Genomic DNA, 27,762 nt, shown 5'->3' with positions numbered 1-27,762 from the left:
ATACTTAAATTATTGTAATATCAAATTATTTCCACCTTAAAATAAAATTAGAGCGTTTATAGAATAATTTATATATAAATATTGCCAATAATCATATTTCTGTTATATATGCAGCTCAATTATATTACCAGTTTTCAATTAGGTTTACAAAGTCATTATATAAGTTTTAAAAACAGACCCGAAACGATCGCTACTTACCTGGCTGTTGGACGATTGTAGAATAATTGACAAACGCCGAAAAAAATTCTACAGCGCATGCGCGAAGTGTGAACGTGCGTCCGAGTTGAATGGAAGAATAGCGGTCTAACGCATGCGCACTGTGTGGCGGCCATTTTGTTTCTTATGCGCTGTTTTTAAAAGCTAAAAAAAAAATCTCAGAAACCGCTTATGACACAGGCGTGAAATTTGGTTTATAGAGTTATCTTATGACCAATATTCAGATTTGTTCAAGAGAAGTCAATTGGTCATGTGGTTTGGTTTGGCAGCCATTTTGAATTGTTCAAAAATGCTTAACAATATTTTAAAATCAATAATAAAACAAAAACCATTTGACGAAAATGCTTTATTTTGCCATATTTATTAACATCTAGGGTGAGCACTATTGTGCATAATATGGAGACTCTATATCACATGATTTGGCAGCCATCTTGTTTTGGGTGAAAATTTTAAAAATCTATTTTCTCTGCAACCGCTTATGTTAGATCTGTGAAACTTGCTATATAACCTTATATTGTGACCTAGAGTCACAGTTGTTCATGTTGAAGGAATTGGTCACAAGCTGTGGCAGCCATATTGGTTTACGAGACAATTTAGAAAATGGGTTTTCTTTGCAACAGCTTATGTTAAAGCTGTGAAATTTGCTGTATAACCATATATTGTGACCTAGAGTTACATCTCCAAAGAAAGAAACTAGAGCGATTCAAAAACAGCTTTATTAGATTTAAATGAAAAACCAACGTGGGCTGTACTGATAAGTGCGACACACATCCCAACAAAGGACGCGTTTCGGGATTGCCCTGTACTCACAGCTAGTTGGGGGAGGACGCTCTAGGTGAATTTTTTGGTCAGATTAAAATTAGCACCTGGTGCTAAACATTTGCTACACCTGATACACAGATACAAATATATGGATCCAAATATATAAGATATAGCGCTATTTGATACTCAAAAACAGGATTAACGCATAGGGGTCCTAATAAGTTAATATATGCATGTCAGAAAATATATGTATATATGCACAGTATTATTAGAAGATAATAGTAATAATTTAACACAGGCAAGCATAACATCTTGTCTAATACACAGACATCATGTATGAAAGAAAATGTAGACACTTAATTCCATTCTATAGAATAGCGGAGAATACCGTTATAAAGAAATATGTGCACAAAGCCTTACAGACAATTATTAAAAGCTGTAGATAAACAAATTAAAAAAGCGGAAGAGGAAACCAGTGTCATTCTCAGTAATATCCTCCATTATACAAGTGTTAAACTATTATGTCACTCTTAGTGATATCAACTGTATATAAAGGCTAAGGGATTTATGTCAATAGGAGGTACTCTGAACAGGAATATATGTGTGACCTAGAGTTACATCTATTCATGTTGAAAGTATTTGTCATATGGTGTGGCAGCCATCTTGAAAAACGCAAACATTTCAAAAATGTGTTTTCTTTGCAACCGCTTATGTTAAAGCTGTGAAATTTGCTGTATAACCATATATTGTGACCTAGAGTTACATCTGTTTGTGTTGAAAGTATTAGTCATATGGCGTGGCAGCCATCTTAAAAAACATAAACATTTCGAAAATATGTTTTTTTGTACAACTGCTTATGTTAGAACTGTAAAAACTTGCTTTATAGCTTTATATTGTGACTTAGCTGCTTGTATGCCATTAGAAAGGTGATGCGCTTGGCCACCTCTATTGCTGCTTGCATACATACATACATGGCTTTAAATTTCCCCTAGTCCTGGACGAGTAAGAGATTAAAAAGTCATTTTCCCTCTAGGCTAGTAACTTTTAACACCTCACTAGTAAATTATAATGATATTTTTCAAACTCCTGTATATATCAGCTTTTACTCTCTGAAGTGTAAAAGATCTACAATAAAGCACCTCCCACAAGTTGGATCGGCTTGATGGGCACTTCTCACGTACCATACGGTCAATCTACTCCCACAACTGCTCAATAGGGTTGAGATCTGGTGACTGTGCTGGCCATTCCCTAAAGATAGAATACCAGCTAACTGATTTTTCCCTAAATAGTTCTTGAATAGTTTGGAGCTGTGCTTTGGGTCATTGTCCTGTTGCAGGAGGAAATTGGTTTCAATGAAGCACCATCCACAGTGTATGACATGGTGTTGAAAGATGGAGTGATAGCCTTCCTTCTTTAAGGTCCTTTTTGCCCTGTATAAATCTTCCACTTTACCACCACCAAAGCATCCCCAGACCATCACATTGCTTCCACCATGCTTGACAGATTGTGTCAAACACTACTCAAGCATCTATTCATTTGGTCTGAGTCTCAAACACCTCAAACTTAGATTCTTCTGTCCATAACACTATTTTCCAATCTTTCTCTGTTCAGTGTCTGTGTTCTTTTGACCATCTTAAAGGGTCACTCAATCAAAATTAAACTTTCATTATTCAGATAGAGCATGCCATTTTAAACAACTTTCCAATTTACTTCCATTAACTAAATGTGCACAGTCTTTTTATATTTAAAATTTTTGAGTCACCATCTCCTACTGAGCATGTGCAAGAATAAGTGTGTATGCATTTGTGAATGGCTGATGGCTGTCACATGGTACGTGTATGCATTTGTGATTGGCCGATGGCTGTCGCATGGTACAGGGGGAGTGGAAAAAGACATAACTTTTAAAATTGTCAGAAAAAAAATCTACTACTCATTTGAAGTTCAGACTAAGTGCTATTGCATTTTCTTGTTATCTTGAATGTAAGATAACAAGACAATAAACCAGAATGCGCAGCTGCAGTTAGCAAATCTTGAGGAGCACTGATTGACTGTAACTGCTGGTGAAGGAGTTATTTACTCACACAATAAGACGCCCAGTGTAGGCGCTGTTAATCACACATATATATATATATATATATATATACACTGCACTGCAATTCCCACCAGGCGGAGGCAAAAAGTGAAGATGGGGGAATTACAGTGCAGCGTATATATGTGTATATAGACAATTTTAGTTCTGTTTACAATTACTTTACAGATCAGAACTGACTGCAATAGAGTGGAATGCTTTTTAATTTTAATAGTGAATCTTTATGTGTATGGAGGGAATTAGTTAACTGATATAGAAGCTATGTTGTCACAAAGGAAATACTAGTCAACTTCCCCGAAAAAAAGGTTCAAAATATGTCAGTGATTCATGTAGTAGGAACCGCAAACTTGCACAATAAGCTGCATGTTGACGTTACCGGTAGGAAGGCATTGATAAAAACATTTTAAAGGAACATAAAACAAAAAAATGTACTTTCTTGTTTCAGATAGAGTGTAAAATTTTACAAAAACTTTACAATTTACTTCTATCATCAAATTATTATTATTATTTTATTATTATTATACTTTATTTATTAAGAGCCAACATATTCCGCAGTGCTGTCCATGGATACAATTCATTTAAATAAAACAATACAAGACTTGTAAGATACAGGACAAAATTTACAAACACATACAGGAGGGATTGAGGGCCCTATTCCCATGGGAATTTACAATCTAGAAGGGTAGGAGGATGAGGACTGCAAGATTGAGAAAGATGTTAATACAGAGTTAGATGAGGAAAATGTTAGGTAAGTGAAATTAATTTATTATTGAGTTGGGTGGTAGGCTTCCCTGAACAGAAAAGTCTTCAGGGAACATTTAAAGGAAGAAAGATTAGGGCAAAGCCTGACAGCACGAGGGAGAGTGTTCCAGAGGGTAGGTGCTGCACAACAGAAGTCCTGCAGTCTAGCATGAAAGGAGGTGATAGTTGCAGATGCAAGGAGCAGGTCATTGTTGGATCTTAGTGGACGGGCTGGAGTATACTTGTGTATTAGAGAGGATAGGTAGAGGGGAGCGGCGTTGGTGAGAGTTTTGTATGTAAGGGTGAGAATTTTGAATTCGATTCTGTTGTGAATGGGGAGCCAATGAAGGGACTCAGAGAGGTGCAGCAGATACAGATCGACGGGAAAGGTGGATCAGCCTGGCAGAGGCATTTAGGATGGATTGAAGGGGGGAGAGGCGGGAAAGAGGAAGGCCAGCGAGTAGGTTATTGCAGTAGTCAAGTTGGGACATAACAAGGGAGTGGATTATTTGCTTTGTGGTGTCAGCGCTCAGAAAAGGGCGAATTTTGGAAATGATGCGTAGATGATTGCGGCAGGATGTAGAAAGCGATTGGATATGGGGGACGAAGGATAGGTTTGAGTCAAGTGTGACTCCGAGGCAGCGGACTTGGGGCGATGGGGAAATGGTGATGCCGTAAACAGGGATAGAGAAGTCACAAGTCGGCATAGAGCTTGAGGGGGGGGGGGGGATAAGAAGGAGCTCAGTCTTGGACATGTTAATCTTTAGGTGGTGAGAGGCCATCCAGGAAGAAATACCAGATAAGCAGTTGCTGACATGAGAGAGGACAGAGGGAGAGAGAGCAGGGGTGGAGAGGTAGATCTGGGTGTCATCAGCATAGAGGGGATATTTGAAGCCATAACTGTTGATAAGTTTACCCAGCGAAGAAGTATAGATGGAGAAGAGTAGAGGACCCAGAACAGATCCTTGAGGTACTCCAACAGACAGAGGCATAGGAGAGGAGGAGTCGCCGGCAAATGACACAGAAAAAGACCTGTGAGAAAGATAGGAGTGAATCCAGGAAAGAGCAGTGTCACAGAGGCCAAAAGAGCTAAGGGTCTGTAGGAGGAGGGGGTGGTCAACTGTGTCGAAGGCAGCTGAGAGGTCAAGTAAGATGAGTATAGAGTAGTGGCCAATATTTTTAGCAGAGAGAAGATCCTTTGTGACCTTGGTAAGGGCAGTCTCAGTTGAGTGTTTTGGGCGGAATCCGGATTGCAGTGGGTCAAGCAAGGAGTTGGCGGACAGGAAGTGGGTTAGGTGATTGTAAACTATTTTTTCAAGGAGTTTTGATGTTAGTGGAAGCAGTGATTTGGGGCGGTAGCTTTCAGGAGAATTAGGGTCGAGGGAGGGTTTTTTGAGTATGGGAGTGACTTTTGCGTGTTTGAAAGAAGATGGGAATGAGCCGGTAGAGAGAGATAGGTTGAAGATGTGGGTAAGAGCAGGAGTGAGGGTGGAAGATAGGGAGGGTATTAGATGGGAAGGGATAGGGTCGAGTGGGCAGGTAGTGAGGCGTGAGGAAGATAGTAAGGAAGAAACTTCATTCTCAGTGGCTGGATGGAAGATACAGAGGGAGTAATTGGGCATGTTGTTGGAATATTGCAGGTTGGTGTTGGGATGTTGCTTCGGATAGTACGTGTTTTGTTTAAAAAGTAGTCTGCCAGGTCTTGAGAACTAAAGACAGGTGGGGGTGGTGGAGCAGGTGGGTAGAGGAGAGAGTTAAAGGTGGAAAATAGTCGTTTAGGGTTTGAGGAAAGAGTAGATATGAGAGAAGAGAAGTAAGTTTGCTTGGCTAAGTGAAGGGCGGAAGTGTATGAACGAAGAATAAACTTATAGTGTATCTTGTAGTATCCTTTGTTGAAAAGCAGGTAGGAAGGTGTCATGATCCGGTGTACATGCGCTCAGGACACAGACCCTCGGGGCAGTGGTAGGGATTTGGAGACACCGACCCCTGACCCGGGAAAGAGTATCCTGGACGTGGATAGATGATATTCTGTGATTCATAGTTGCTAGAAGTTATTGTAGAATAAATGGAGAGTGCAACATTTGTATACAATATATTCTGACTTCACTGTGACTTATAGTTAGTTAATAGGAGTAGCTGCAGGATTCAATGAGAGAAAAATATAGCAATGTGGAATGTTCAGGCTTCAGAGTAAACTGGTAAAAGATTGACACTTGGATGCAAACTAAGATTTGTTGCAGGTTTACAGTACATAATATTATATAGAGCTGTATGTCAGAATTAAACAGAGCAACACAGGTGATAGTCAAGTTACAAGTTTAAAGGCATCAATTACTGTTTGTGCATATATTGGAGAATCACATGAAAGCTTTTAACTGAACACATAGATGCAAAGTTCTGAATATGTTAACATATTTGTAGAAGGATATTTCAGCTATGACAACTTGTTGCAGAGAATAGTTATAAAGTTCTGAGTAAGATGCTGTTATAATTAGAGAGTGATGATAACAAAAAGTATGCTTGATTGATAATAAAGTTCAGAGTTTGTTAAGTAGCAGTGTCCAGGAAACAGAAATTGAATTATTTGGATACTTGCGATTTGATGATTTTAGGCATAGGTAATAGAAAAGGCTGTAGCTTCAATAAGTTGGTAAATTCATGCAGGAAAACAGTCACAGACCTCTGTTGTTCAGGATCACAACTTCAAAGTTAATGCAAAGCACATTAGGCCTGAGAAGACTTAAAAAGAGGCTGAGGTAATCAGGTGCATGAATGATTAATCAGGCAGGCAAGCAAGCTAAATGTAAATACTGCCCAAAAGCAGCAGCCAGGGAAGGAAGTCTTAAAGGGATAGTGACATTAGGCTGAGATATGTTACAGAAGGTGTAGGAGCTTGCATGTGGTTGGAGCAGTATATGGCAGTAATTGGTATATAACTATTGTATACATTTGCAAGAACACTAGGGGACAGAAGTGTTTCCTGTCCTGCACTGTTCCAGAAAAGTGCACGCTGCTTACCTAGGTGTCTCAACAACAAAGACTACTATGAGAAAGAAGAACATTTGATGATAGAAGTAAACTGGATTTTTTATTTTTTTAAATTGTATGCTCTGTCTGAATCATACATTTTTTGGGGGGTTTCATGGCCCACAAATGTACTTCATAAAGGTACTCTGGCATCCTTTTGGTGTCCTTCAATCTGCTGGCTGCTAACTCCCCACCATGAGCATATTTTGTTTAGGAAAGTGAGGTTGGGTGCTACACCCAGTAATCCTGTAATGATCTTGTCATAGACTCATAGCAGATCTTGCACAGTAATCTCCACTAGTACTACACAATCTGTCTCATGGGATTATTAGAAATTGCAGAACCTTGTGAGCATGTCTATAGGGCAGGTGTTGAATGTGTACCAAAAGAAGCAACTGGGTGTTTCACCCATCCAAGTACCCTGACCCAAACTTATTGATCACCTACTGATAAGCTGTAGGTGTAATGTAATGCAATGATTTTAGTACACTGTAGTTTTATAAATGTTTACTGTCCGTTTAAAAGTAATGAAAAGCACATGCTGTTTTAATAGTTTATTTTACAAATTGTACAAATGCTATGCTTGATTGAAAACACTACAATTTATATCATAAGCAATACATCAGTCATGGTACATTTAGGTACACAGACTAAATTCAGTGCACATTAGCTTTTAATGCATTAATAATTATGTAAAATAAATTGTTAGGACCAAGAAAAGATTTTCTTCATAAATGGAAAGAGTCCACAGCTGCATTCATTACTTTTGGGAATTCAGATCCTGGCCACCAGGAGGAGGCAAAGACACCCCAGCCAAACACTTAAAGGGACAGTCAACACCAGAATTTTTGTTGTTTTAAAAGATAGATTATCCCTTAATGACCAATTCCCTAGTTTTGCATAACCAACACAGTTATAATTATACACGTTTTACCTCTGTAATTACCTTGTATCTAAGCCTCAGCAGATTGCCCCCTTATTTCAGTTCTTTTGACAGACTTGCATTTTAGCCAATCAGAGCTGTCTCCATGGTAAATTCACGTGCATGAGCTCAATGTTATCTATATGAAACACGTGAACTAATGCCCTCTAGTGGTGAAAAAACTATCAAAATGCATTTAGATTAGAGGCGGCCTTCAAGGTCTAAGAAATTAGCATATGAACCTCCTAGGTTTAGCTTTCAACTAAGAATACCAAGAGAACAAAGCAAAATTGGTGATAAAAGTTGTTTAAAATGACATGCCCTATTTGAAACATGAAAGTTTTTTTTGGACTTGACTGTCCCTTTAAATACTCCTCCCACTTCCCTCATACCCCAGTCATTCTTTGCCTTTCGTCCCAGGAGGTTGGCAGGGAAGTGTCAGAAGTTTGCGATTAGTCTCTTATGGAGGGTAGTACTCTTCGGCATTGGACTGGAGTTTTAAGTAATCCTGTCAGCCTTTCAGTGAAAGCATGGATGAAAGTTAGAGTCCGGAGATGCAGGGAGAGTCTTTCTGCCAAACCATCCCGACTCATTTTAACAGCTCCAGAAGCAATCGGCGTTGTCGAGTTTCGCTGCCTGCTTTTTTTCTCTCAAGTCCATGGCAGAGGCAATGCTACTATCTGTCACAGTTAAAGTCTCGTATCGTTTCATTTTACTTTTCTCATAATTGTATTGTAGTACAAATGTTTTCCGAAGAGGCTACCACCTTGCGGGACTAACTATAAATCAGGGTCTCAGTGAGGCTCCTTTTGTATCTTGGAATCAAGAGTTAATATCTCCTGAGGGGGGTTATTGAACAGGGGGGGTTTAAATCATGTTTGTTATGTGATTCAACCTGCTTATGTGTAGTGTTACTTAGGCTCATGGCTTTGTGGAACATAACGGCCTTTGGAAGTGACGCGGACTATACAGTCGGGCGCGCTTTTTCTGGACTGTACGGTTCACCTTGTGACCGGGCATGGTCCCGTTTTTGACTCTACATTTCTGACCATGTGGCGATGGAGGAATTTTGATCTGCTAGTGTCGGGCTCTTAGGAAGTGGTAAGTGCCCCAGCCATTGTGGGTGTCAGGTGCCGTTTAAGTTTTTGGTCCATTTTTTGTATCAATATCCTAGCTATGGAGGAGTCTGATATTGTGGAGACGGATGTCTTATGTTTCAGAGTCTACTCCTTGCAGAGAATTTGTATTGCCCCGGATGATACTAGCCTATCAGTTATGTTCTGAATGCCGTATTAGAGTGCTCAATTCCTCGGGATCAGGGAATCAAGGGGCCGCTGAGCCATCTGCCTCTGGGGCCTCTGTCCTCCGAGTGGCGAGTTCCCTTATACCATCGCTTACTACGCATGCAAGTAACCTAGACTTTGCTTATCCTTCTCCGGAAGGTAGCTTCTTCCCGCCAGTGGTTTCGGCACATGTCGCATGTCCATAATTTTGGCACTAGCGCATATGCAACTTCCAGAAGTTGGGTTGAGATACTGTTCATGTTCCGTTATCCATGGTTCTTGAGGCATGGGGTGGCCTGTTCAGCCCTCTGGAGGAACGACTGTCCCTGAGGCTTCAGGGGGGGTCACCCTTCGGGGCCGGAGTCGTCTTTCGCTCCGGCGGGGGTATGCTGTTCTTTTCGACGAGCATTCGTGTTCTTTTGAGGCACGCTTTGGCCTTGATCCCGTCCTTAATGGATCTGAGACTTCTCAGTCTGCTTCTTCGAATAGCTCGCAGAATTAGACATAAGGGGATGAAGTAATCTTCTTATAGTCTGTTATCGAGTACTCTTTCCAGTTGGAGGTTGGTAGAACAGGGTCCCTGTTGGGCCGTTACTGCGGGTGCGTCTGTTCTTCTTAGGCGATAAACCTGCGGGTTGCCTTATCTTTTATTTTATTTGGATTTAAAGCTCATGTTGGTTATAATTCCTTCGGGAAGTTTGTCTGGAATCGATACTCCCGATGTTTGATCGTTCCTGTTACTTCTAAGGAAGTTTGTTATGGACATGTTTAGTCCTATGTGTGTCTGCTGTTTCTCCCTCTCTAGGGGGGATTCTATGCGGCCTTGACAGTGATGGCGCTTGGTTTCATGCTGGTCCTAATTGGGTTCAAATCCTTATGTCTCGAGGCCTAATTCAGACACGTGGCACCTGTTCTGCTTGACTGGTCCGGTTGGTTGCCGAGTGCCTCACATATTGTGGTGTTCTTGTTTTCTTTTACAAGTTTCAGCTACGCATCTGTGTGGACCTGAGGATCCATGAGGCATGGGGGATTGGTTCAGTCCTCATTGGCCTCTCAAGCTGGTCGGCTGGGACTCGGTGGAGTTCTGCTGCGACTCTCTTATTTATTCCGACTTTATGTCGCGATGTGGAGTGTTTCCTTCCCCGCATGGGTTGGAGGTTGGGAGGATTTAGGACCTCCTTGCGCTGGTTCTGGCGGTCTTGCCTTCTGCGGCTCTTGGAATTGTCCTTTTTGGATTTTTTCCTTTTGAGGTTCTCTTCTTTGGATGAGACTTCGGGACTTTGTCTTGACTGCCTTATGGGAGGGCCTTGTGGCTTTTTCCTACTCAGGAATTTAGTCGTTCCCTATCAGGGACGATAGGCCGTGTTGTCTCCTTTTCCAAGCTTCGCTTATGGGTTTTTCCACCGGAGTTTAGTATGCTCTGCATTCTTTTTCCTTGGGTACGGTCCTCTGGTACTCCTGAGGAGATTATGGAGACTAACCTTTTGTTTTACTCACTATTCGCGTGACTTTGCCCTCAATGTTTTCCCTGGGTGTTGTTTTAACGCCTTTTTGGGCTCTAGGCTCTTCGTGCGATGCTGTCATACTTTCGCTCTTTTTGGAGTGTTGGACTCCTGTAAGGGCTTTTCTCTTAATTTTTGCGTTGGGATTTCCGAGTGAGTCTTGTTCCCGTTCTCCGAGTTAGTCCGTTTATGTTCCCTGTGATGTACCCTGGAACGATCTGGGGCGCAGGCCTATAGTTTTTTGTTGTGGATCTTCTGGATGTTCCGAAGACTTACAATTCTGTAGCTGGTTCGGTGCAATCCAGTTTTTCCAGGGAACATAGGCTATGACCTTCGGTCTAGACAGTTGAGCAGTTAGCAGCTTGGCCAGGATTTCTCTGCCTTTTGTCTGAGGTGTGCTGCCCTTTTTGGGGAGTTCCTCAGTGTTCATCTATGACGTCTGGATGATTTCATTGGATTGGTTTTCTCAGCCTATGGCTTCATATATTATGAGCTTGTGCGGTGTTCTTTTCAGTACTCTCTCCTTCGGGGGGTAGTTTGTCCTCCTTATGGGGGTGGGGTTTCCTCTCTCTGGAGGTTGGTTGTCCTGTGTGCAGGTTTTTGGAACAGGTGTTTTTTATCCTTTAGAGGAGAGCAATCCGCTCTCCGGGGTTCTGTTTCATCTGGGGAGATGATGTCTCCATGTTTGAGACTGTCATGGAGTGTCGTGCTGGGTCTTCTGAGGGCTCTATTGCATTTTCTCTGTTCCTCTCCTATGGGTTCTCTTTGAAGTTCCTATTGTTGGAACTCTTGGATTGGCTCCTGAGCTCCGTTGGGGTGGCTGAGTCCATCCTTTTTCGGTCCTCTTTCTGAGGACTGGTGTTTGGGGGGTTTTCTGTTCCCCTGTCTTTCAGATTTGACAGCCAGCTGTAGTGGCCTGTGGGTTACTTGGGTTGCGGTTTGAAATCAGTTGCCGCTGTTTGCACCTTGTCTGTGTGTTGGCGAACTTTTGCTAAGCCTCTATTGTTCGCCTTTGGGTCCTTTGTGGTACGGTGAGCCTTTTTGAGGTTCTGTGCTTTCTCCATGTTTAAGATATGTGAGTAGGACTGGAGGCTTTTTGGTTAAGCCTTGCTGGGTCCACTGATTAGTGGATGTTTTGCAGTCTGTTGGTTGACCTATCTTCTGCTGCTCTGACTTGCCTGCAAGTATTTTAATTTAGGGTCATCCTGGTATGACTGTAGCGTGTGGTGTTGACCCAGGGGTTTGCCTTCTGGGTTTGCTGCACGTATATGAGTTTCTGAAGACTTCAATATTTTGAGTTTCCTTGCGTCTTGAGGACTCTGTCTTCAGTTGTCTTTTAGGGTGCGGTTGCACTATCTTTAGGAGAAGTTTTTCTCTGTGTTAGATTCCCGGTTTTAACCTTGGGGTTTCTGTACATTCTGGGGTCTGGGCGTTGCCTCCCCTTGTTTTCGGTCTCTGTGAGCTTGGCTTGGTTTTTGGTGTTTTCCTTTTCTTGGAAACTGTTATACCCTTTTTAGGGTCTTCCGGAAATGCTTGCTTGTTCCTCCATGTCTTTTTTGGGAGTTTCTGTTAGTTGACCCCCTTCTCTGGTATGGGGTGTGTTGTTGGGGACCGCTTACTGGGCTATGTTGTCTCCTGGAGGCGTGCTGGCTCAGTTGTGTTTCTCTCTGCGGTCTCTAGCAAGGCTTGTGGACTATCTGCGGGTAAGTGTCCTGGGGGCCTTTTCTTTTTCCAATTTCTCGGCTTCAGACGAAGCAGGTTTTTTGTTTGGTAAGGGTTTTTTCAGGTCTGGTGCCCTCAGAATGGGCCGCCTTTTGTACCCTCCCGTTTGAGCATTCAGTGTCCTCTATAGCTTGGGTATTGTTTTCCCAAAAGTAATGAATGCAGCTGTGGACTCTTTCCATTTATGAAGAAAAACTTAAATTATGCTTACCTGATAATTTTCTTCAGATGGAAAGAGTCCACACCTCCCCGCTCGTGTTTTTTCTGGGCGTCTGTTATTTTTCTTATGGCACCTTTTCCTCCTGGTGGCCAGGTGTTGAATTCCCAAAAGTAATGAATGCAGCTGTGGACTCTTTCCATCTGAAGAAAAAAAAATTATCAGGTAAGCATAATTTAAGTATTTTTTCTTGCACTTGCAATGAACCATAAAGAGCAATAATATTTTTTTTCAATATTAAGAGTATTTTGCTGTTGAGTACACACCGCAGCGTTTAGCTCCAGACCCTCTGCCAACTCCACAACAGCGGTTAGTGCAACCTGAAGTATACAGGGTATGTAACTTTGGTAAGATACAATCTTAATAAGCCATTGGAGACTTGCGTTCGCATTGCTGACAACTTGTAATACTAGCGCACATTAGCGTGCAATGGTATTACACAGAGGAGCACAAATATCGCTTTCATGAAAGCGATATTTAGCGCTCCACTGGTAATCTACCCCTTTAAGTTTTTGATAAAATACGATTTTTGGTGAACAATTTTGTTACGATTTTTGATTAACCTTAACAATACAATTTTTTCCTCTGTATTTTTGTGTGAATGGTTTATTTGATTTGTATGATTTTGAAAACTATGATTTTCATTGTGCACTTTTGTAGTGTATACATCTCCTCCCCATATGAAAATGCAGTATACCCCCTTAGCAAGACACCCTACTTTCAGTGTTTTAGATCATTCCACCAGGTAAATAGAAAGTACTGGCGAGCATTCCTAAGTAATCTCGCCAACCTTTAGATCATCGGGCCATAAGCATGAAAATCCTCCGTAAATGTTGTAGTATGAGTTACCATCTCATCAATAAATTCACACTGGTCTGTAGTTGGTGATGATGTAGAAGATATGTGGGTGTAACATTAAAGATTTTTTTTTTCTACCATTTGTACAAGGTCACTTGTAGGCCAATCACTTGTTTCCAGCACGTAGAATTTCTTGGCAGTGGTTGTTTCTGATCTCAGAACTGAAAGAGTTTGTTGAGTTTAATAAGATATCAAAAGATATTGGATTTCTACAACAAACTGGTCTGTCTGTAGTAAAAGCATGTTCAACTTAGTAGATCAGCATAGGCAATGCAACCTTGTTATATTAGAACAGGGCCACACAGAAGTCTTTGAATAAGCTAACATTTTATTTCTTTAAAAGCAGAAGAAAGGGTAGCATATGTTGTATGCATCCCTGAACAGTAGAGTTTTTAAGGAATGCGTGAAACTATGAAAACTAAGGAGAGTCTTGTGGCAGAGAGTTCCACAAGATAGGGGGCAATGCCAGAAAGATTTGGCTATTCTTTCTTTTTACTCTGAAAAAGCATTTGACTCAATCCTATGGGATCATATCTTTACATCTTTAGACAAAGTCGGATTCAGAGATTTTTTTTCCGGCTTTCTTGAAGGTGCTGTCTCATCAATAACAGTCAGTGGTACTTTAACTCTGAGTATAATGCTCTCAAGAGGCACCCTTTAGGGTTGCCCGCTATCACCATTCATTTTTTTAGCAATTGAGCCATTAACAATTTGTTTGAGGAAGGCCTTGGAGGGTATTGTGCTTGGATGAAACCATTTTAAACTATCGGTTTATGTAGACGATCTTCTTTTTATATCTGATTCTAACTAAAGCTTTCCTTAGTTTTACGTATTTTAGAGAGTTTTGGATCCTTTTCAGGCTTTTAGGTTAATACAAATAAATCAGAAATTCTTTGGATTTGGAAAAAGAAATCCTCTCTTTCTAATATTCCGTTTAGAGAAGCAAAAGATTCTGTTACATATCTAGGAATTAAAATTAACATTAACCCTTCTCTTTAGCATAGAGATAATTTTCTCCCACAAAATATCAGTATAGATTTGAATTATTGGGCATTGCTTGGTCTATCTCTTATGGCTAAACTGAACCTAATCAAAATGATGATTTTACTATTTTATGCAAAACATACCGATATTTGTAAAAAAACAAAAACAAAAAAAACCTCAATCAACTAAAATCTGTGTTTAATCAATTTCTTTGGAATAAAAAAAAAGTTTGCAACTCATGAGAAAAGATGACAATAATTCTAAAATACAAGGGGGTCTAGCTTTTTCATGATCTATTAAACTATAATATTATAGCAATAGCTAGATATGCATTTGATTGGATCACAGAAGCCAACTTAATTTCGTTATCTGCCTTACAACACTCTGATAAGGTAAAAATTCCAGACGCAATTAAGAATTTGGGAGGTATATATAATCATATATATATATATATATATATATATATATATATATATATATATATATATATATATATATATATATATATATATATATATATATCGATGTAAATATTTGCATAGGAAATTAGCACATCTAGGCAAGTATCCCCGCTTGCTTTTCCCCAGAAATTCTTAATATACGTTACCAATGCACAAGATAATTGTGGGTAAGATATGCAAATTAGATATGCAAATTCTCAGTTTTTTTGCTTCAAAAATACTGTTTTGACACAGCGATCCTTTTAACAGGATTATGACGGCAAACCAGAAATCACTCACTAGACAAGCCTGTTTCATTCTTTTTGGAACTCATCAGTAGGAGATAGATTTCTGGTTGCTGCATTGGTAAAGCTATTTTCATGGTTAAACCAAAATTCATTAAAATTATGGGGGGAGATAAAAAACTGAAATTAAAATCCTCCATGTCTCAAAATTAAATCAATGTAAATATTTGCATAGGAAATTAGCACATCTAGGCAAGTATCCCCGCTTGCTTTTCCCCAGAAATTCTTAATATACAATGTTACCAATGCACAAGAGAATTGTGGGTAAGATATGCAAATTAGATATGCAAATTCTCAGTTTTTTTGCTTCAAAAATACTGTTTTGACACAGCGATCCTTTTAACAGGATTATGACCTACTGATGAGTTCCAAAAAGAACGAAACAGGCTTGTCTAGTGAGTGATTTCTGGTTTGCTGTCATAATCCTGTTAAAAGGATCGCTGTGTCAAAACAGTATTTTTGAAGCAAAAAAACTGAGAATTTGCATATCTAATTTGCATATCTTAGCCACAATTATCTTGTGCATTGGTAACATTGTATATTATGAATTTCTGTGGAAAAGCAAGCGGAGATACTTGCCTAGATGTGCTAATTTCCTATGCAAATATTTACATTGATTTAATTTTGAGACATGGAGGATTTTAATTTCAGTTTTTTATCTCCCCCCATAATTTTAATGAAATATATATATATATATATATATATATATATATATATATATATATATATATATATATATATATATATCATAAATATTAGCTTGGCTTTCTTCAAGACTAGGCTGTAATTTCTCTGTTTCTAATGTTATGCCCCTTATTGGTAACCCTCATTTCCCTGAAGGTTTGAATAAAATTTTTTTGCTGACTGGTCTAGAAAAGGCCTAAAGTTTTTAATAAAAAATGTTTTGATGATGAAGCTGTAATAAGAACATTTTCTTACCTTCAACAGGAATTCAATTGAAAGAAAACCGATTATTATGGGTTTCCTCTGGTCCATCACTGGCTTCAATCGTTAAAACATCTAAATGGCACATATTGGCACCATAAAGACATAGCTCAAGGTATTTCCCTTTACAAAAGAGGGAAGCACTCCACTTTATACTGGTGTAAAATCCTTTTAGAGAAAAAAAGAATTATCTTTTTGCAACAAAAATTTTATAGTTGAATGAGAGTTTTCCCTGAATTGGATGTAACAATGATTGAACAAAGCCTTCATAGAGGATGTAGAGCTTTTCTCCAACATTGGTGTGTCCGGTCCACGGCGTCATCCATAACTTGTGGGAATATTCTCTTCCCCAACAGGAAATGGCAAAGAGCACAGCAAAAGCTGTCCATATAGTCCCTCCTAGGCTCCGCCCACCCCAGTCATTCTCTTTGCCGCTGAACAAGCAGCATCTCCACGGAGATGGTGAAGAGTATGTGGTGTTTAGTTGTAGTTTTTTATTCTACTATCAAGAGTTTGTTATTTTAAAATAGTGCTGGTATGTACTATTTACTCTGAAACAGAAAAGGATGAAGAGTTCTGTTTGTGAGAGGAGTATGATTTTAGCAGCAGTAACTAAAATCGTTTTCTGTTCCCACACAGGACTGTTGAGATGAGATAACTTCAGTTGGGGGGAACAGTTGGCAGACTTTTCTGCTTAAGGTATGACTAGCCATATTTCTAACAAGACTGTGTAATGCTGGAAGGCTGTCATTTTCCCCTCATGGGGACCGGTAAGCCATTTTCTTAGTCTCAAACAGAATAAAGGGCTTAATATGGGCTATAAAACTGGTAGACACTTTTATGGGCTAGATCGATTGCTTTATTTGGGCATTTTATACAGTTTGATGTTGAAATTCACACTTTATAACTTTGGGGAACGTTTTTTTACGGCAGGCACTAGTTTAGACACCTTCCCAGTCAGGAAGGGCCTTCTCTGTAGTAGGCAGAGCCTCATTTTCACGCCATTACTGCGCAGTTACTTTTGAGAGCAGTACATGCAGCTGCATGTGTGTGGGTCTGGAAGTAGTTGAAAAAGTTCCTAGAAGGCTTCATTTGGTATCGTATGCCCCCCAGGGTTTGGTAAAGTCGCAGCAAAGGCTGGAGCTGGGACTGTAGAGGGGTTTAAACTGTAAACGGCTCCGGTTTCCTCATTTTAAGGGTTAAAGGTCTGAAATTTGGGGTGCAATGCTTTGAATGCTTTAAGACACTGTGGTGAAAATTTGGTTAAAATTGAACAATTCCTTCATAGTTTTTCACATATTCAGTAAAAAAATGTTCCCTGTTTAAAATTTAAAGAGACAGTAACGGTTTTGTTTTAAAACGGTTTTTGTACTTTATTGACAAGTTTAAGCCTGTTTAACATGTCTGTGCCTTCAGATAGACTATGTTCTGTATGTATGGAAGCCAATGTGTCTCCCCCTTCAAATATGTGTGATAATTGTGCCATAGCGTCCAAACAAAGTAAGGACAGTACTGCCACAGATAGTAAAGTTGCCCAAGATGATTCATCAGATGAAGGGAGTAGACATAGTTCTACATCATCTCCTTCTGTGTCTACACCAGTTTTGCCCACGCAGGAGACCCCTAGTACTTCTAGCGCGCCAATGCTTGTTACTATGCAACAATTGACCGCAGTAATGGATAACTCCATAGCAAATATTCTATCCAAAATGCCTGCATTTCAGAGAAAGCGCGATTGCTCTGTTTTAAACAATGTAGAGCAGGAGGGCGCTGATGATAATTGCTCTGTCATACCCTCACACCAATCTGAAGTGGCCATGAGGGAGGTTTTGTCAGATGGGGAAATTTCTGATTCAGGCAGAACCTGATGTTGTGACATTTAAATTTAAATTAGAGCATCTCCGCGCACTGCTTAAGGAGGTGCTATCTACTCTGGATGATTGTGACAACCTGGTCATTCCAGAAAAATTGTGCAAAATGGACAAGTTCCTAGAGGTTCCGGTGCACCCCGACGCTTTTCCTATACCCAAGCAAGTGGCGGACATAGTGAATAAGGAGTGGGAGAAGCCCGGCATACCTTTTGTCCCCCCTCCTATATTTAAGAAATTATTTCCTATGGTCGACCCCAGAAAGGACTTATGGCAGACAGTCCCTAAGGTCGAGGGGGCAGTTTCTACACTAGCCAAGCGCACTACTATTCCTATCGAGGATAATTGTGCTTTCAAAGATCCTATGGATAAAAAATTGGAGGGTTTGCTTAAAAAGATTTTTGTACAGCAAGGTTACCTCCTGCAACCTATTTCGTGCATTATTCCTGTCACTACAGCAGCGTGGTTCTGGTTCGAGGAACTAGAAAAGTCGCTCAGTAGAGAGACTCCGTATGAGGAGGTTATGGACAGAATTCACGCACTTAAGTTAGCTAATTCCTTTATTTTAGATGCCGCTTTGCAGTTAGCTAGATTAGCGGCGAAAAATTCAGGGTTTGCAATTGTGGCGCGCAGAGCGCTCTGGCTAAAGTCTTGGTCAGCGGATGTATCTTCCAAGACAAAATTGCTTAATATCCCTTTCAAGGGTAAAACCCTTTTTGGGCCAGAATTGAAAGAGATTATCTCAGAAATCACTGGGGGTAAGGGCCATGCCCTCCCACAAGATAGGCCTTTCAAGGCCAAGAATAAGTCTAATTTTCGTTCCTTTCGCAATTTCAGGAACGGACCGGCCCCCAACTCTGCAGCCTCTAGACAAGAGGGTAATGCTTCGCAAACCAAACCAACTTGGAAACCGATGCAAGGCTGGAACAAGGGTAAGCAGGCCAAGAAGCCTGCTGCTGCTACCAAAACAGCATGAAGGAGTAGCCCCCGATCCGGGACCGGATCTAGTAGGGGGCAGACTCTCTCTCTTCGCTCAGGCTTGGGCAAGAGATGTTCAGGATCCCTGGGCACTAGAAATAGTTTCTCAGGGTTATCTTCTGGAATTCAAGGAACTACCCCCAAGGGGAAGGTTCCACATATCTCACTTATCTTCAAACCAAATAAAGAGACAGGCATTCTTACATTGTGTAGAAGACCTGTTAAAAATGGGAGTGATACACCCAGTTCCAACTGTGGAACAAGGACTGGGGTTTTACTCAAATCTGTTTGTAGTTCCCAAAAAAGAGGGAACCTTCAGACCAATTCTGGATTTAAAGATTCTAAACAAATTTCTCAGGGTGCCATCGTTCAAAATGGAAACTATTCGAACGATTTTACCTACAATCCAGGAAGGTCAATTTATGACTACCGTGGATCTAAAGGATGCGTATCTACATATTCCTATCCACAAAGATCATCATCAGTTCCTAAGGTTCGCCTTTCTGGACAAACATTACCAGTTTGTGGCTCTCCCATTCGGGCTAGCCACTGCTCCAAGGATTTTCACAAAGGTACTCGGGTCCCTTATAGCGGTTCTAAGACCAAGGGGCATTGCAGTGGCACCGTACTTGGACGACATTCTGATACAAGCGTCGTCTCTTTCAAAGGCAAAGGCTCACACAGACATCGTTCTGGCCTTTCTCAGATCTCACGGGTGGAAGGTGAACATAGAAAAAAGTTCCCTGTCTCCGTCGACAAGAGTTCCTTTCTTGGAGACAATAATAGATTCTTTAGAAATGAAGATTTTCCTGACAGATGTCAGAAAGTCAAAACTTCTAAACGCTTGTCAAGTTCTTCATTCTGTTCCACGACCTTCCATAGCTCAGTGCATGGAAGTAGTAGGGTTGATGGTTGCAGCAATGGACATAGTTCCTTTTGCGCGAATTCATCTAAGACCATTACAACTGTGCATGCTGAAACAGTGGAATGGGGACAATACAGACTTGTCTCCAGTGATTCAAGTAGATCAGAAGACCAGAGGCTCACTCCGTTGGTGGCTAACCCAGGATCACCTGTCCCAGGGAATGAGCTTCCGCAGACCAGAGTGGGTCATCGTCACGACCGACGCCAGTCTAGTGGGCTGGGGCGCGGTCTGGGACTCCCTGAAAGCTCAGGTCTATGGTCTCGGGAAGAGTCTCTTCTCACGATAAACATTCTGGAACTGAGAGCGATATTCAATACTCTCAGGGCTTGGCCTCAACTAGCAAAGGCCAGATTCATAAGATTCCAATCAGACAACATGACGACTGTTGCTTACATCAACCATCAGGGGGGAACAAGGAGTTCCCTGGCGATGAGAGAAGTGACCAAAATCATAAAATGGGCGGAGGATCACTCCTGCCACTTATCTGCGATCCACATCCCAGGAGTGGAAAACTGGGAGGCGGATTATCTGAGTCGTCAGACATTCCATCCGGGGGAGTGGGAACTCCACCCGGAGATATTTTCCCAGTTGACCCAATTATGGGGCATTCCAGACATGGATCTGATGGCGTCTCGTCAGAACTTCAAGGTTCCTTGCTACGGGTCCAGATCCAGGGATCCCAAGGCGACTCTAGTGGATGCATTGGTAGCGCCTTGGATCTTCAACCTAGCTTATGCGTTTCCACCGTTTCCTCTCATTCCCAGGCTGGTAGCCAGGATCAAACAGGAGAGGGCTTCGGTGATTTTGATAGCTCCTGCGTGGCCACGCAGGACTTGGTATGCAGACCTGGTGAATATGTCATCGGCTCCACCATGGAAGCTACCTTTGAGAAAGGATCTTCTAGTACAGGGTCCATTCGAACATCCAAATCTAGTTTCTCTCCAGCTGACGGCTTGGAAATTGAACGCTTGATTTTATCTAAGCGTGGATTTTCGGATTCTGTGATAGATACTCTGGTTCAAGCCAGAAAACCTGTAACTAGAAAAATTTACCATAAAATATGGAAAAGATATATCTGTTGGTGTGAATCCAAGGGATTCTCATGGAGTAAGATTAAAATTTCTAGGATCCTTTCCTTTCTCCAAGAAGGTTTGGATAAGGGATTATCAGCGAGTTCTCTAAAAGGACAGATTTCTGCTTTATCTGTTTTGTTACACAAACGACTGGCAGCTGTGCCAGATGTTCAAGCTTTTGTTCAGGCTTTGGTCAGGATCAAGCCTGTTTACAGACCGTTGACTCCTCCCTGGAGTCTGAATTTAGTTCTTTCAGTTCTTCAAGGGGTTCCGTTTGAACCTCTACATTCCATAGATATCAAGATGTTATCTTGGAAAGTTCTGTTTTTGGTTGCTATTTCTTCTGCTAGAAGAGTTTCTGAGTTATCTGCTCTGCAGTGTAATCCGCCCTATCTGGTGTTCCATTCAGATAAGGTTGTTTTGCGTACTAAACCTGGTTTCCTTCCAAAGGTTGTTTCCAACAAGAATATTAACCAGGAAATAGTTGTGCCTTCTTTGTGTCCGAATCCAGTTTCAAAGAAGGAGCGTTTGTTACATAATTTAGATGTAGTACGTGCTTTAAAGTTCTATTTAGAAGCAACAAAGGATTTCAGACAAACGTCTTCTCTGTTTGTCGTTTATTCTGGCAAGAGGAGAGGTCAAAAAGCTACTGCTACCTCTCTTTCCTTTTGACTGAAAAGCATCATCCGATTGGCTTACGAGACTGCCGGACGGCAGCCTCCCGAACGAATCACAGCTCACTCTACTAGGGCTGTGGCTTCCACATGGGCCTTCAAGAATGAGGCTTCTGTTGATCAGATATGTAAGGCAGCGACTTGGTCTTCCCTGCACACTTTTGCCAAATTCTACAAATTTGATACTTTTGCTTCTTCGGAGGCTATTTTTGGGAGAGAGGTTTTGCAAGCCGTGGTGCCTTCTGTTTAGGTAACCTGATTGGCTCCCTCCCTTCATCCGTGTCCTAAAGCTTTGGTATTGGTTCCCACAAGTTATGGATGACGCCGTGGACCGGACACACCAATGTTGGAGAAAACAGAATTTATGCTTACCTGATAAATTACTTTCTCCAACGGTGTGTCCGGTCCACGGCCCGCCCTGGTTTTTTAATCAGGTTTGATAAATTTCTTTCTTTAACTACAGTCACCACGGCACCCTATGGTTTCTCCTTTTTTTCTCCTGTCCGTCGGTCGAATGACTGGGGTGGGCGGAGCCTAGGAGGGACTATATGGACAGCTTTTGCTGTGCTCTTTGCCATTTCCTGTTGGGGAAGAGAATATTCCCACAAGTTATGGATGACGCCGTGGACAGGACACACCGTTGGAGAAAGTAATTTATCAGGTAAGCATAAATTCTGTTTTTTTTGGCTTCTTGGCGTGAATCTCAGGCTAAATTAATTAACAAATACTATTTAACCCCAGCCAAGATGTCTAATTGGAATAACATGTATTCAATTCTTGTCCTAAGTGTAGTTTTTTGCGTCAGGTTTGGTGCATATGCACTGGGACTGTCTAAAGATCTAGAAGTTTTGGTTTGAGTTCAGTTTCTGGCTGAATAATATACTTAAAGGGACATTATACACTCGTTTTTTCTTTGCATAAATGTTTTGAAGATGATCTATTTATACAGCCCATAAAGTTGTTTGTTTCTTTTTTAAAATGGATAATTTTGCTTATTTTTAAATAACATTGCTCTGATTTCCAGACTCCTAACCAAGCCCCAAAGTTTTAGGAGAATACCGACATATACCTACTCCAGCTTGCTTCTGTTTGTGTAAAGGGTCTTTTCATATGCAAAGGAAGAGGGAGGGGGAATGGTCTGATATTTCCCACTTGCAGCGGATGTTCCAGTAACCTTTTAAACAGAGCTAAACAGGAAGCTTCTAAGTTTTTAAATGGTTTTTACTGGATTTTTAGATCAGTATCTGTGCATCCTTTTCTTTATAGTAGTGTCTATTGCATGCAATTATATAAAAATTGGTGTATACTGTCACTTTAAGCCTAAATATACACTTCATAGGTGTCACATCTTTTTCATTTGTGGGAGCGCTGATAGGAAAATTGATCAGAGATTTTTTAATACAGTGATACTATGTGCCAGACAAATGCTTTTTGTGAAAAAATAACAAGCCACCAACTATTTCTGAATTTGTGAAAACATTACAATCTCAAGCAATTGTCGAACAGTTTGATTTGCCTAACTCATTTCAAAATTCTCTTTAAAAATTCTTAAAGGGACATTATACACTAGATTTTTCTTTGCATAACTGTTTTGTAGATCTATTTATATAGCCCATACAGGTTTTTTTTTGTATAAATGTATAGTTTTGCTTATTTTTAAATAACATTGTGCTGATTTTCAGACTCCTAACCAAGCCCCAAAGCTTAAGAAGTAGAAGTTTTCTGCCTACTCCAGCTTGCTCCTGTTTGTGTAAAGGGTCTTTTCATATGAGGGGAGGGGGGAGTGTCTGCTCTTTTTGCTTTCCAGACCATTTCAGTGGGTCTCCCAGCCTAACCTTTTCAACAGTGCTAAACTGGGAGCTTCTAAGTAAGTTTTTAAAAGGTTTTATACTGGATTTTGAGATCAGTATCTGTGCATATTCTTCTATGTTGTAGTGTCTATTACATGCAGTTATATGAAAATTAGTGTATACTGTCCATTTAAAAAAATGGCATAAGGTGGTACAAAGCTATCTGGATAATGTGCATTTTCAACTTCTTTTCCCTCTTCTGAAAGTTTAGGCCAAATAGGTCAAAACAACTCTTGTTTTTGGATTAGTATATTTTTTTCTAGGGAGGTGGGGTGAGACTGTGGGAGAGTTCTCTTTGCTTTTCCATTCTGATTTATTTCTCTATATACTTTTCATTAAGAATATTTTTATTTATCTTTTTCCTGTTCTTTTTCTGGCTACTTGCCTGTAAAATATATATAAAAATATTGAGCTAAAAACAAAGTTATTCTAATTGAATAATTGTTGTATTTGCTTTGTAGATATTGGAACAGATTATAGAACATATTGATTTGACATCAACATGATTACAACGATTTTTGGTTTTATCTTTGTATTTTATTATTGTAATGTACTATGTTTGAATTTATCTGTTCTCTTTATGACTCAAATCTCAATAAAAAGATTATAAAAAAAAATAGGGGGCAATCTGGAAAAGTCCTGTAGATGGGAATGTGAGGAGATAACAAGAGAGGAGGAGAGAAGGAGGTCACAAGCAGACAGGAGGGAGAGTATCTGGAGACAAAGTCAGAGATATAGGGAGGAGCAATGTTGTTGAGGGACTTGAATGTCAGAGTCAGGATTTTGTGTTTTTATTCTCGGGTTTAGAGGAAGCCGATGAAGGGCTTGGCATATTGGTGCCATAAATGAGGAGCGACGTGTAAGAAAAATCCGTAGAGACATTTGTTATGGATTGTAAAGGAAATAGACAGCATCTAAGGAGGCTAGAGAGGATGGGGAAAATGATGAGAGAGTGGATTCAAATCTTAGTTGTGGTTGTGTCTTGTGTCATCTTGTTTTTTACATTTTGGTTTTCGCTATCCAAGCTCCACCCACCCCTTGCTTTATTTGGAGGAACCAATATGGCCTTGCAACAGACCAGTGTAGCCATGGTCATTATATTTTAATAAAGTGCTTTTATATATATATATATATATATTTTTATATATATATATATATATATATATATATATATATATATATATATATATATATTTATATAATGCATATATTAAAAATGTGTGTCATGCCCTTTCATCTTTCTTTCTGAATGACTATCTGGATGCTACTTTTGTTCTATATTTTGAGCATTACTTGCTGCAAATGCTTAGTGTAACAGTTGTCTGAAACATGTGTTTGCCATTGGAATTTCCTGGGAACCTTCACCCTTTGTCTACAAAACAATGCTTACAAGATGAGTTAGAGCAGAGCTCTGTCTCCAGTTCCAAAACAAATAATGCATTCTACATATTAAAGGGGCTGCGTAACAACAAGCCAGTAACAAAATGCTGAGGTGCAGGGCTGCCACTAGAAATTTTGGGGCCCCTGACTTGACCATTGATCAGGCCCCCCCTTGACATGTGCAATTTTTGACCAAGTGACTAAAACGTATATGCACTTTATTCTTAAGTGTCTATTTAAACTTGGAAATGTTGTAAAGGTAGTAACATACACTGAAACACACACTCACACATAAGGATTCACATATAATATAGACATTCTAGCAGACATGCAAAGAAACACACTCAGACACAGACACCCACACAGACACTCAGCACTTGATTACATTGACCTGACAAGTAATGAGGTAGACTACAGTTTTGTAAAAAAAGGAGATTTAGGAAACAAAATATGGAGTTCTGATTATCTTTTTGTAAAGGAAGATGCCAACTAAATGATGACAACAGCATGCAGTGGCTGAAAGGAAGGGCCCTGAACTGCCTAAACAATAATTTAAAGGTTAAATGGTGGATTGGTTACTTCCAGAAAGGTCTCATTAGTCTCAAAGTCTGTAGAAAGATGTGAATAATTAGTAGTAAGGTCCTAAAAAGGAACAGACAATGGACACACACACACACAAACTCAAACTTGCACATACACCCAAGGAAACAGAGACAGCCTCAGAAAACACACAAAGACATACAAACACACACACACACAGAGACAACCACATAAAACACAGAAAGACATGCATACACACACCCTCACTGAGACATCCACAGAAAACACACAAAGACATACACACACCCTCACGGAGACACCCACAGAAAACACACACCCTCACTGAGACATCAAAAGAAAACACACAAAGACATACACACACCCTCACAGAGACACCCACAGAAAACACAGACATACACACCCACCCTAACAGAGGCATCTGGAGAAAATACACAAAGGCAAACCTACACACACCCTCGCAGAGACACCCATAGAAAAAGCTCAAAGACATACACACCCACCCTCACAGAGAGACCCACAGAAAAAAATACATACACACTCATAGAGACACAAACCAAAGAACAAAGACATAAACACAGACACCCACAGAAACACTCACAGGAGGCAACATTTATGCACCTTGCATCCCCTAAATCAACAGTGTGTGACATGCATGATAAAAAAATTGCAGACATTAAGAGATCACTTTTTAAAGAATCGTATTTTTAAATGTGCAAACAAAAATACTTCTGTGAATTCAAAATTGTACATTAATGATCTGGGTAGATGGCTAGATGAAGAAAAGTACTTTTAAAAGGTTGACATATGTTTGTTTGTTTTTTCCCCAACCAAGAGCACCACTTCAAATATAGTGTACACATGTTCCAATCTGTCATCTGTACTTATGGATTTTGAAAATGTGTACTCTATATGGTCTTGGTGGAACCATAAGCTGTGGTACTCATACCATTAGATATGGTTAAATGCATAATTTAGGCTTGTTGGTATGTATTTCAAAATTAAGTAAGCTGTAGTGTAAACTGAACAGTTTTAAGTTAATCTGTCTCATTTCAAACACTGAGTAATCTTAGTCTGAGAGTATAACATTTTATGCAGATGTAAAAATCTTAGATACAATGCCTCCTTGCATCTGGAATGTCCTTGCATAAAGGGATAGTAAACTGTAATGTGTTATATATATATATATATATTTATATATATATATATATATATATATATATATATATATTTACAGGGAGTGCAGAATTATTAGGCAAATGAGTATTTTGACCACATCATCCTCTTTATGCATGTTGTCTTACTCCATGCTGTATAGGCTCGAAAGCCTACTACCAATTAAGCATATTAGGTGATGTGCATCTCTGTAATGAGAAGGGGTGTGGTCTAATGACATCAACACCCTATATCAGGTGTGCATAATTATTAGGCAACTTCCTTTCCTTTGGCAAAATGGGTCAAAAGAAGGACTTGACAGGCTCAGAAAAGTCAAAAATAGTGAGATATCTTGCAGAGGGATGCAGCACTCTTAAAATTGCAAAGCTTCTGAAGCGTGATCATCGAACAATCAAGCGTTTCATTCAAAATAGTCAACAGGGTCGCAAGAAGCGTGTGGAAAAACCAAGGCGCAAAATAACTGCCCATGAACTGAGAAAAGTCAAGCGTGCAGCTACCAAGATGCCACTTGCCACCAGTTTGGCCATATTTCAGAGCTGCAACATCACTGGAGTGCCCAAAAGCACAAGGTGTGCAATACTCAGAGACATGGCCAAGGTAAGAAAGGCTGAAAGACGACCACCACTGAACAAGACACACAAGCTGAAACGTCAAGACTGGGCCAAGAAATATCTCAAGACTGATTTTTCTAAGGTTTTATGGACTGATGAAATGAGAGTGAGTCTTGATGGGCCAGATGGATGGGCCCGTGGCTGGATTGGTAAAGGGCAGAGAGCTCCAGTCCGACTCAGACGCCAGCAAGGTGGAGGTGGAGTACTGGTTTGGGCTGGTATCATCAAAGATGAGCTTGTGGGGCCTTTTCGGGTTGAGGATGGAGTCAAGCTCAACTCCCAGTCCTACTGCCAGTTTCTGGAAGACACCTTCTTCAAGCAGTGGTACAGGAAGAAGTCTGCATCCTTCAAGAAAAACATGATTTTCATGCAGGACAATGCTCCATCACACGCGTCCAAGTACTCCACAGCGTGGCTGGCAAGAAAGGGTATAAAAGAAGAAAATCTAATGACATGGCCTCCTTGTTCACCTGATCTGAACCCCATTGAGAACCTGTGGTCCATCATCAAATGTGAGATTTACAAGGAGGGAAAACAGTACACCTCTCTGAACAGTGTCTGGGAGGCTGTGGTTGCTGCTGCACGCAATGTTGATGGTGAACAGATCAAAACACTGACAGAATCCATGGATGGCAGGCTTTTGAGTGTCCTTGCAA

The 27,762-nt window shown here is 40.4% G+C and overlaps 1 protein-coding gene across 4 annotated transcripts in view; it reads left to right on the top strand.

Moving 5' to 3' along the window:
* Positions 1–27,762, top strand: part of LOC128638636 (CD82 antigen) — a 256,779-nt gene that overhangs the window by 14,132 nt on the left and 214,885 nt on the right. Inside the window, exon 2 of one of the 4 annotated variants that reach the window (XM_053690713.1) lies at positions 16,017–16,128. The exons of the other annotated variants lie outside the window; for them this stretch is intronic. The gene's annotated coding sequence lies outside the window, so the exon portion shown is untranslated. The remainder of the gene's footprint in view (positions 1–16,016; positions 16,129–27,762) is intronic. 4 annotated transcript variants of the gene reach the window in all.

The sequence above is a fragment of the Bombina bombina genome, chromosome 8, assembly GCF_027579735.1.
Source record: "Bombina bombina isolate aBomBom1 chromosome 8, aBomBom1.pri, whole genome shotgun sequence".
NCBI lineage: Eukaryota > Metazoa > Chordata > Amphibia > Anura > Bombinatoridae > Bombina > Bombina bombina.
Note: the sequence above shows the minus strand (reverse complement) of the source record. Positions and strands in the feature narration are given on the sequence as shown.